This window comes from Gavialis gangeticus, unplaced genomic scaffold (genome assembly GCF_001723915.1).
Source record: "Gavialis gangeticus isolate Ggan-Ray unplaced genomic scaffold, GavGan_comp1, whole genome shotgun sequence".
NCBI lineage: Eukaryota > Metazoa > Chordata > Crocodylia > Gavialidae > Gavialis > Gavialis gangeticus.
The window spans coordinates 121,487,886-121,496,707 of NW_017729025.1; positions in this window are offsets into that span (position 1 = coordinate 121,487,886).

Genomic DNA, 8,822 nt, shown 5'->3' on the forward strand with positions numbered 1-8,822 from the left:
CCCTGGAGTGGCAGGCCACCACCATGTGGTGGCCCCTCCCTGTGGAGACCCAGTTGGGCATTGCCATGCTCAAGCTAGCCACGCCTGCCAGCCTATAATACATCAGCTACCTCTTCAGCCTGGGCAAGGCAATAGCTGTGAAGGCCATCCTAAAGGTGTGTGGCACCCTCCAGGGCATTCTGGGGCACACCATGCTCTGGATGCATGACCCCCTGGAGGTGGCGACTAGGTTCCATGCCATGGGCTTCCCCCAGTGCATCAGTGCCCTGGATGGGACCCACATCCCTGCCACCTGCCTGCCCCATGGATATCACCCCTACTACAGCCAGCAGGGCTTCCACTCCGTAACGCTCCAGGCTGTCATCAACTACCATAGCACGTTCACTAGTGTGAGAGTTGGCTGGGTGGGCAGTGCCCATGACATCTGCATTTTCCACAACTCTACCCTGCAAACCCTGGCGGAGAGCAGGTGCTTCATGCCAGGCGTGCTGGACCTCCAGCTGGGTGCAGTGGTGGTCCTGCCCATCCTCATCGGGGACCTCACCTACCTACTCTTCCCCTGGCTCATGCAGCCAGTGGGACCCCCACCAGGCACACTTCAACAGGTGCCTGAGCTGGACCCACACCCTGGTGAAGTACGTCTTTGGCCGGCTGAAGGGATGCTGGTGCGCTCTCACTGCCTGCCTCAAGGTCATGGAAGCCAACATCCCCTGGGTCATCGTTGCAGCCTGTGTTCTGCATAACATCTGCAAGGCCTGGGGGGAACTCTTCTGTGAGGTATGGGCAGAGGAAGCACAGCAGGCAGAGGACACCTGACTCTGGGAGTGCCATCTGTGGCAGCAGCAACAGCAGTGGGGCCTTCCTCTGCCAATGCCACAGGTGAGCTGTTCACCCAGCAGTGGGGGCCAGGCCACAGGGTGCAAAAGACACTGGTCAACCACCTGCTCCTGAACTTCCCACTGTAGGCCACCTGGACAGCTGCCCATGAACCTCAGCCCCACTGCATACCCCAGCACCACACTTACTGTGGACAGTTCTTAAAAGTGCACTATATTCCCCTCCACAAACACAGACCCTCCCTTCCCCACAACAGACCTTGTCTCCCCCTCCCTTCTGAACCACAGTGCCCCTCCCCTCCCTGTTCCCCACAGAATTCCCCTGGTGGCTCAGTGTGTGACAGTCTGGGTACTGCTAGGCCTGGGCAGGTGTCTGCAATGCCCACTTCAGAGGCATGGCATGGTACAGGCAGGCACGCAGTGATGCTGTGCCGGGGACCATTGGTAGGGTCCAGGGAGGCTGCTGCATCTGGCCTGGGGCCACTGATCCAGTGGCCAGAGGCTTGCTGCAGGATGCCTGCAGCATCCAGTGTAGCACAATGGCACAGGACAGGCAGCTACATGGTGATGCTGTGTTGGGGACAAGCACCAGGATCCAAGCAGTCCAGAGACTGACTGCAGGTGGCCCAAGGCCCAGACATGCCCACCAGCTTTTAAGGGCCAGGTGCTGGAGAAGCTCCCAGCCCACCCATGGCCCTAAGGCTAGCCTGAGGGTGGTCCCCTGCTGGTGGGGCTGACCCAGAGCAAATTTGCTCCCAGTCAATGTCTACACGTATGTCACTGTGCAGTAACTACTTGGTAGTTAATTTGCTTCTTGTATTTGCAGGTAGCAAATTAACTCCTGAGTAGGTAAGTTACTGCACAGTAAGCATCTGCACATGTAGATGGTAACACTTACTGCATAGTAATTTGGTCTTCTGCACAGTAAGGCATCTTGTGTAGATGTGCCATTAACGAGCAAAACACAATTTGTATATGAATTTCTGCACAAATCTTATAACTCCTATTACAAACTTGATTCACTGAAGCTTTCTACTGGCCATGCTAGTATATGGGCTAGGACAAGTGTGCATTTTTTTTTTATTTAGTAGGGGATTAATAGAAAAGACCTAGTTTACACTTCCAGTATATTATTTTATTTTTCATTTCTGAATTATTTTGTTTCATTTTCAATACAAAGCCTACTTCAAGCACCAGCTGTCTCCAGTAATCACTGCTGCTTCCCTAGGCCCAGATCTCTGCAGTAGTTTTTCTTTGGGCACTATGAAAACAATTATGTAAATTCAGAACTTTACCATACAGTGCAAATTTGATTAATCAATAAGCATGGAGGAAAGAGCCAGGGAATGCCCCCAATCCTGCATTATTTTTTCCCACTGAAGCCCATCACCATACAATCAATGCAGGACTGGATCCAATATTTCAAACTTGTTTCTGGAAAACAAGTGAAAAATTGAATAATTTCAGATTATACCTCTGTAGCCCTGGGAGTGGAGGATTTCAGATACACTGCTGATAAAAAAACTGCTTCTGTGCTCGTCTGGTTGAAAGTTCTTGTTTATTCAGTAGCAAAAGAAATGAGAGGAGAATCTTGTAAAAATCTGTAATCTCACTTGTTTGGAGATAGGTGCTGCCACTGCAAATTTGTACTGCCACCAATTTGGACCACAGGCCAAGGATTTTTTTTTTAACTAAATAAGCATGGCTCATCTATAAAGCTAGAATTCTCTCTTTTTTTCAGACCCTTCCCGTCTAAAGAATTTATCATTTGTATGTGAAGTGTTGAGGAAAACAAATTTAAGTTTGAATATTCAGAAGTCTCCGCTGATTTTGGGTGTGATATAAGAGGACAAGTGGGCGGAGTTCTAGCCTGCAGTGATAGTGAGGAACTCTTTGGGGAGGGGGCATACTTTGGTATAAACAGTTCCTCTAAATAGTTTCTTAAACAGGACACCTTTATGCCCTTTTCACTCTAGAGGCAGATGGCAGTCTAGACCTGACAACATGCCGCAGTGACTTATTTCTGATTGGTTTCCCATGATTTTATGTTTCATTTTATTGGATGAGTGTTGTCCCCAGATTAGCACAATAGTTGCAAGTGTGGCTGACTGTGTCTGAAGAGAAAGGGGGAGGCTCTCAGAGAGCTAGAGGAAGAAAGGGCAGTCCTAGGAAGGACAGAAAGCTGGAGAAAAAAATAGTATCAGGGTCAGCAACCTGTTGGTAGGCTGGATCTGGTCCCATGGGGGCTTTTGACCTGGCCTGCAGGCATAGGGCTTTGGTAGCATTCTGTGGCAGGGGGCTTTGGCAGCAGTCATGTTCCCTGTGCCAGCACAGGGAGAAGTAGCAACAGCAGATGCTTTTCCTGTGCCAGCAGCGCGTGCTTTCTCCATGTTGGCAGGGGGGAAAAGTGGCAGCTGAGGCTGGGTCCTAGTGCCTACTTTCGCTCCGGCTGAGTTCCCTCTGACCAGACCGGGTCAATCCATCCCACTGCCTTAAAGGATTGTTGAGCACTGCCAGGGGGGACAGAGTGGAGTCCTAGGCAGGAACGGTAGAGGCACAAAAAAATGGTTTGGAGGTGAGCAGTCGGCTTTGCTATTTGGGACAGTAGCACTCTTAATCCCTTCTTCAAAGTGGAAAACACCCCCTCTTCCTGACAGCTGACCAAAAAAGGAGCTCTTCAAGGTGGGGGCACTATGGATGGCCAGGAGGACAGGGGCAGAAAAGAGCCAGGGCTCAAAGCCAAAGGCTTGCTCCTTATAAAGCCACACTAAGACTGGCTTCAGGGGGTTCTCTCAGGACAAGACAAGACAAAGTTTCCTCTTGGGGAGTCGCAAGGCAGAGCTTCCCCTCAAAAGCAGCATGATCCGTGACAGGGTGCAATCTTGAGCTAGTGACGGCCTGATATTCTGAGGCACCAGGAACCCACAGCTCCAGTTGTGAGAGCTTCAAGCATCTGGCACCTTTGAAAATCAGGCCTATTACACGTCAAACTGGCAACTTAAAAATAGAGGCATCAACATTTAGAAGATTCTTTTCAAAGCTGAAGTATTAATGATTCACAAAAGCCAAATCTTACTCAGAAATCTGCACACTTCTCCTTCCCACATAAGCTGCGTAATGCTTATGACTCTAAGCTCATATGTTGCCATTATTATTGTTTATTACCAGCCGAGTTCTATATATAAGACACTGAGGCGCAGTAAGGACTTCAAGGCCAGCCTCTCAAGTGCTAGGCTTATGCACAAACTACTGGGACGTCTATCCTCTCTGTTCTTCTATTGTTCACAGCACTGCCACACGTACGTAGACAGGAATCTAAGCCTGATACAGAACATTTTATAATCCAAAGACCCAATCTAACACTCAGTGAAGTCAATATGGAAAAATAAATGCAGTCCATCTCATAGAAAATATTCTGTTCATGGTCCTAATATTCTTATGTGGGTTTTGGTATTCACTCATGCAAGCATGCAAGCTTAAACTTCTCCTTCTTGGAAGCACCCGTGTGATAAAACTCAGTGCTTTGAATGTTTTCAGAAGGTGAACATACAAGTGGTACAAGCCTAACCAAAAGGAATTCATGTTTACATTCAAATGAACACTCACATACATATTTGTGTATTTACACAGGTAACTTATGATACGTTTCAACAAAGAAAGAAGGAAAAAAAAAATAAGAACGGAAGGGTGAAAGAAAAATAACCCCAAAGGAGTGGTATGTTTTCTTCTAGAACCTTTTTTCATTATAGAAATATTCTGAGGTGCTTTCTCAAAGATTTCAGACCAAAGACCTACAAGCCATAATTTACCCAAAAAGATTACTTTCTTTAGGCTTTTCATCCATCTGACAGTTGTATGCTATGTGCTAGGGAATTAATAATGTACATTTCCCTTTAAACCTGTCATCCATTAGGAAATGTGGAAAACCTTCTTATGCGAGTCTGGCCACGTTGGCAAGAAAGGGATGAGGTCTTTGCCAAAGTCTCTGTGTGTGTTATGCATAGTCATACTTCGTACCTGCCAACACTGAAACATTCAGTGTGAAGATCTGAGACCAGGTGTCCCAATTAAAGCCAGTCCAAATCACTGTTTAACATCAGAAAGAAGGAACAGTTTAATTCTTGTTAGAAGCTTGCGCAGGCATAAGAGCCGGTATGGAATAGAATTTCTAGCATTAAGTCTTATAAGGTAAGATCAGAAATGTATATCTTTATAGATCTCCCCACCCAAAGCAATCACCCCTTTAAAAGCATGGTTCAAAGCCTTGTGGGCTTTGGATCCAATCCAAAATACATTTGTTTCTATGCAAAGAACTAACTACAAAAATCATCCTTCAGCAAACTCCTCCCCCCCATAGAATCAGTCAGTTAAGTGACAATCTTCAGTTATGCAAAGTCAACACATCTCTAAGAAAGTGAACTAGGTTACATGGGATTGTAAAATTCTGACTATAGAGAAACCTTTAGATTATTCCTTGGTTAATCCCACCAAAGATGAGTGGCATCATAGATTTCTAAGCAGCAGATTCAAGATGTGTTATGTTTTTTGGACCTGAAGCTAGAATATGAATGTAATCTTGTGTCTATGTGACATGACTTTTGTTGATTGAACAGAATGTGCTTTTAAACACCTAGAAGCCAGCCAGAATTCACCCTGTGCTGTGTAAACAAGCTGCTTTCAGGAGAACAGATTTAAGCAATACTAATAAAGTATTATAGAAAAAAATTCTGCAAAATTAGCATAAGAAAAAAATGTAATGTAATGAAATCTAGTTTTTCGAAACTCTAAAAAGGATAATAACGATTAATGATAAAAACTTAGTAATTATAACAACATTTTGTATTTCTATAGCAAGTCTGCCTGGGATCTCTTCAGCTTCAGTGTTAAGGTTCACAGCACCACTGTGAAATAATAAATATTAAGAAAACTAATAATGTTATTAATAATTTGAATAACATAAAATAATTATTTGTATTGAAAAATTAATTACAATGTGGGATAAGTGGCAGCACTTACTCATATTTACATTATTCTAACAGGCAATCATTTGTATGATGAATTTATTCACATTGGATTTTCTTACCTAGAATATTGTTAAAGGTCCTCTGAACTAAGCATATCGCCATGATTCTACACTATCTGAGCTACACACCAGCATTAACCAGAGTATTTTGATCTTTTAAAATTTATTTTCAAGTTCCCATTATTTGAGCTTTTCCTTGAAGTCCCAACTACTGGAATCATGTTCTTAAATATGAATCTCATCTTTTATTAAGGAATAACTTTCTAGCCACCATGGCTGCAGAAAACATATGAATCCTAGGGCATCTATACACATGACAGACCTATGCTCCAATGCATACTAATTAGTGCACTCCAGCAACCTCCGCGTCATGTGTATTCAGGCAGCTCTCAGAGCCACTCTAATTAAAGCACCCCTTCCTCCACACTACAGCATGTGTATAGATTCCCCTAATGGTTCAGAAACCAGAAAGCAAGTAAAAAACAACTCAGAAGATGTTACTTTCAAAGTGCTTCTCATTTGTTTTAAGACAGTATCATAATTTTGGGAGCCAGAATTATGAGCCTTGAATATTTTGGGTTGGTAATACTATTAACTGGGGTACCACAAACCCTAGAATCTTAACAGCCTCCAAGTTGGGATCTGCTTCTGAATGGCAGCCAGGATCTCCACGTGTGATAGTATTTCTATATTACACACACAATTGACTGATGATGAGTAAGTCTGTGGAAAATACTTGATTCTATTGACCTAAGATTAGTTTAACTGAAGTAATTTTATTTGGGTATTTGATAGCCCTTTAATCCAAACATTTCAAGCAAGACCATAACCTTGTTGACTTCCTCCCCCACCCATATTCAACATTTGTTTATGGCTGTCTCTCTGATCTCTATTCCTCCTCCACCTGGTTCCCAAGACAGTTTGTTTTCCATCTGAACTTTTGCTGCTTGCAAGATAATGTCAAAAGCAATCACTGTAGGAACAAGCTTTGCAAATAGGATATTGTTGCTTTGCATAAAAGATAATCTTTGTTGAACATTGTATGCGAGAACACTGATGCAGCACTGGGAGGAATATAAATACAAAAGCATTCCAGAACACAGAGTCTACATAAACCAATTGCCATTTGTCACAGTAGTAACCCGATAGTTATAACAAATGCAAAAACTTATAGGATTACAAAAGTAAAATGCCAAGCTGGCCTATCAGGACTCTTTTCTTCTAAACTCAAGCTGCTAATTTTTATATGAGGGGCAGCAGATGGTGCAGGTTTGTTGCACTCCACTCCTTGGGCATATTAACGTTACCTCTGTACAGAGCCTGGGAACACTGCAGTGAAGCATACTCCACCTACTTGTTCCCACTCACTGCATGCCAAGTCCTAGAAATGAAGCAATGTGGCTGCCTTAAAGCAGCCTTTAGCGGGCGCCGATAAGCACACTTATAACTGAGAGCCTGAAAGCAGAAATGGGGTAGTTATATTGCCTCGTTCTAGGGATTAGGTGTGGGTAGAATGGGAGTGAGTGGACAGGCTGGGCTGGGAACCTTTAAGTAGATTTAAGCACTGCAGGTATTGCTCCTGTAAGCCTGTGAAAGATGGGCAACAGAGAGTTAAAGGCTACTGTGTTCCAGAAAGCATATGAGGAGACCAACTAGTAAAAAAGTAGCATGAGGTAAAATAAAGCTTGCAAAGATAAAGAATGGATGTGTCTGGAGACATGGATTCAAGTGTGATCCTTAGTATGAAGGTGCTTGCTTACATAAAGGGCACAGATAGAAGTAACAGTTTCCACTGATCTGGCCACAGAAAGAGGTCTATAGCTGTGACCAAACACAAGTGCATGAATGCAGACTGCTTAAAAAATGGCTGATCAGGTGAAAATCTGAACCCCCATTGCACAACAGTTCAGATGAAGACATTTCAAAACAGAGCATCTTGTGTAACTTGTATCTGCATTACCTGCCAGCCTGTTGCTGTTTTCAGAATGGGATGGGGCAAAGGGAGTAAAGGGAGTTTGGTCTTAAGCCAATGGTCTCAAACCTTTGTATGGTGAAGATCACTTTTTGGAAGTAAAGGGCACCCCGGAATCTACCACCCCACCCCCACCCGCCCTGCCCTCTCTGCCCTCCCCTCACCCCTGCCCCATGTGCCCCTGGACTGCAGAGAGTCTCAGACTCAGCCAGGCCAGGCCATTGCCCAATCCCACTTCTGTGCCATGGCTGCACTGAGCTGCACCCGCCCAGCGGCCAGATGAATGTGGCATTGGGCCCTGGCCTGGCTGGATCTAGAATTCTCTGTGGGCCTTGGGGGCCCATGACCCCCCCCACCTGTGCTGCTGTGGGCTGCCCACTGTGCCCAGAGTAAGGGGGGCATGGGCCCCTGAGGCCTCTACTGGGCTGTGCCCAGTGGTGCCCCCCTGCCCCCACATGCCCTTAGACTATGGAGACTTCCAGTTCTGGCCAGGCCAGAGTCCAATACCACATTCCTCTGGCTGCTGGGCAGGCGCAGATCTGTGCAGCCATGGCACAAAAGTGGGATCACTCCCCAGCCTGGCCCAGCCAGGTCTGGAATTCTCCATGGTCCAGAAGTGCATGGGTGGGTGGGGCTCCCACTGCTGGGCACAGTCCAGTGGAGGCCCTGGGAGCCCGTGCCCCCACCATCTGTACTCAGGACAAGGTGGCTGCTGCTGTGGGCTTCCCACTACACCCGGAGCACAGGTGGGGGAGGGCAATGGACCACCAAGGCCTCCACCGGGACTGTACCCAGTAGTGGGAGCCTCCCCCATGCACCCCTAGATGACCAGACCCGGCTGGGTTGGGGCTGCCCCCACATGAATCCTTGCTGCTTAGCTAAGCCATGCCTACATGTGGCCAGCTTGCAGCAAGGCTTGAGGCACAGCGGCATCCACCTCTGCTGCTTCCAACCCCGCAGAGATGGGGGGAGCCCCCCTGTGTCCCTTGAG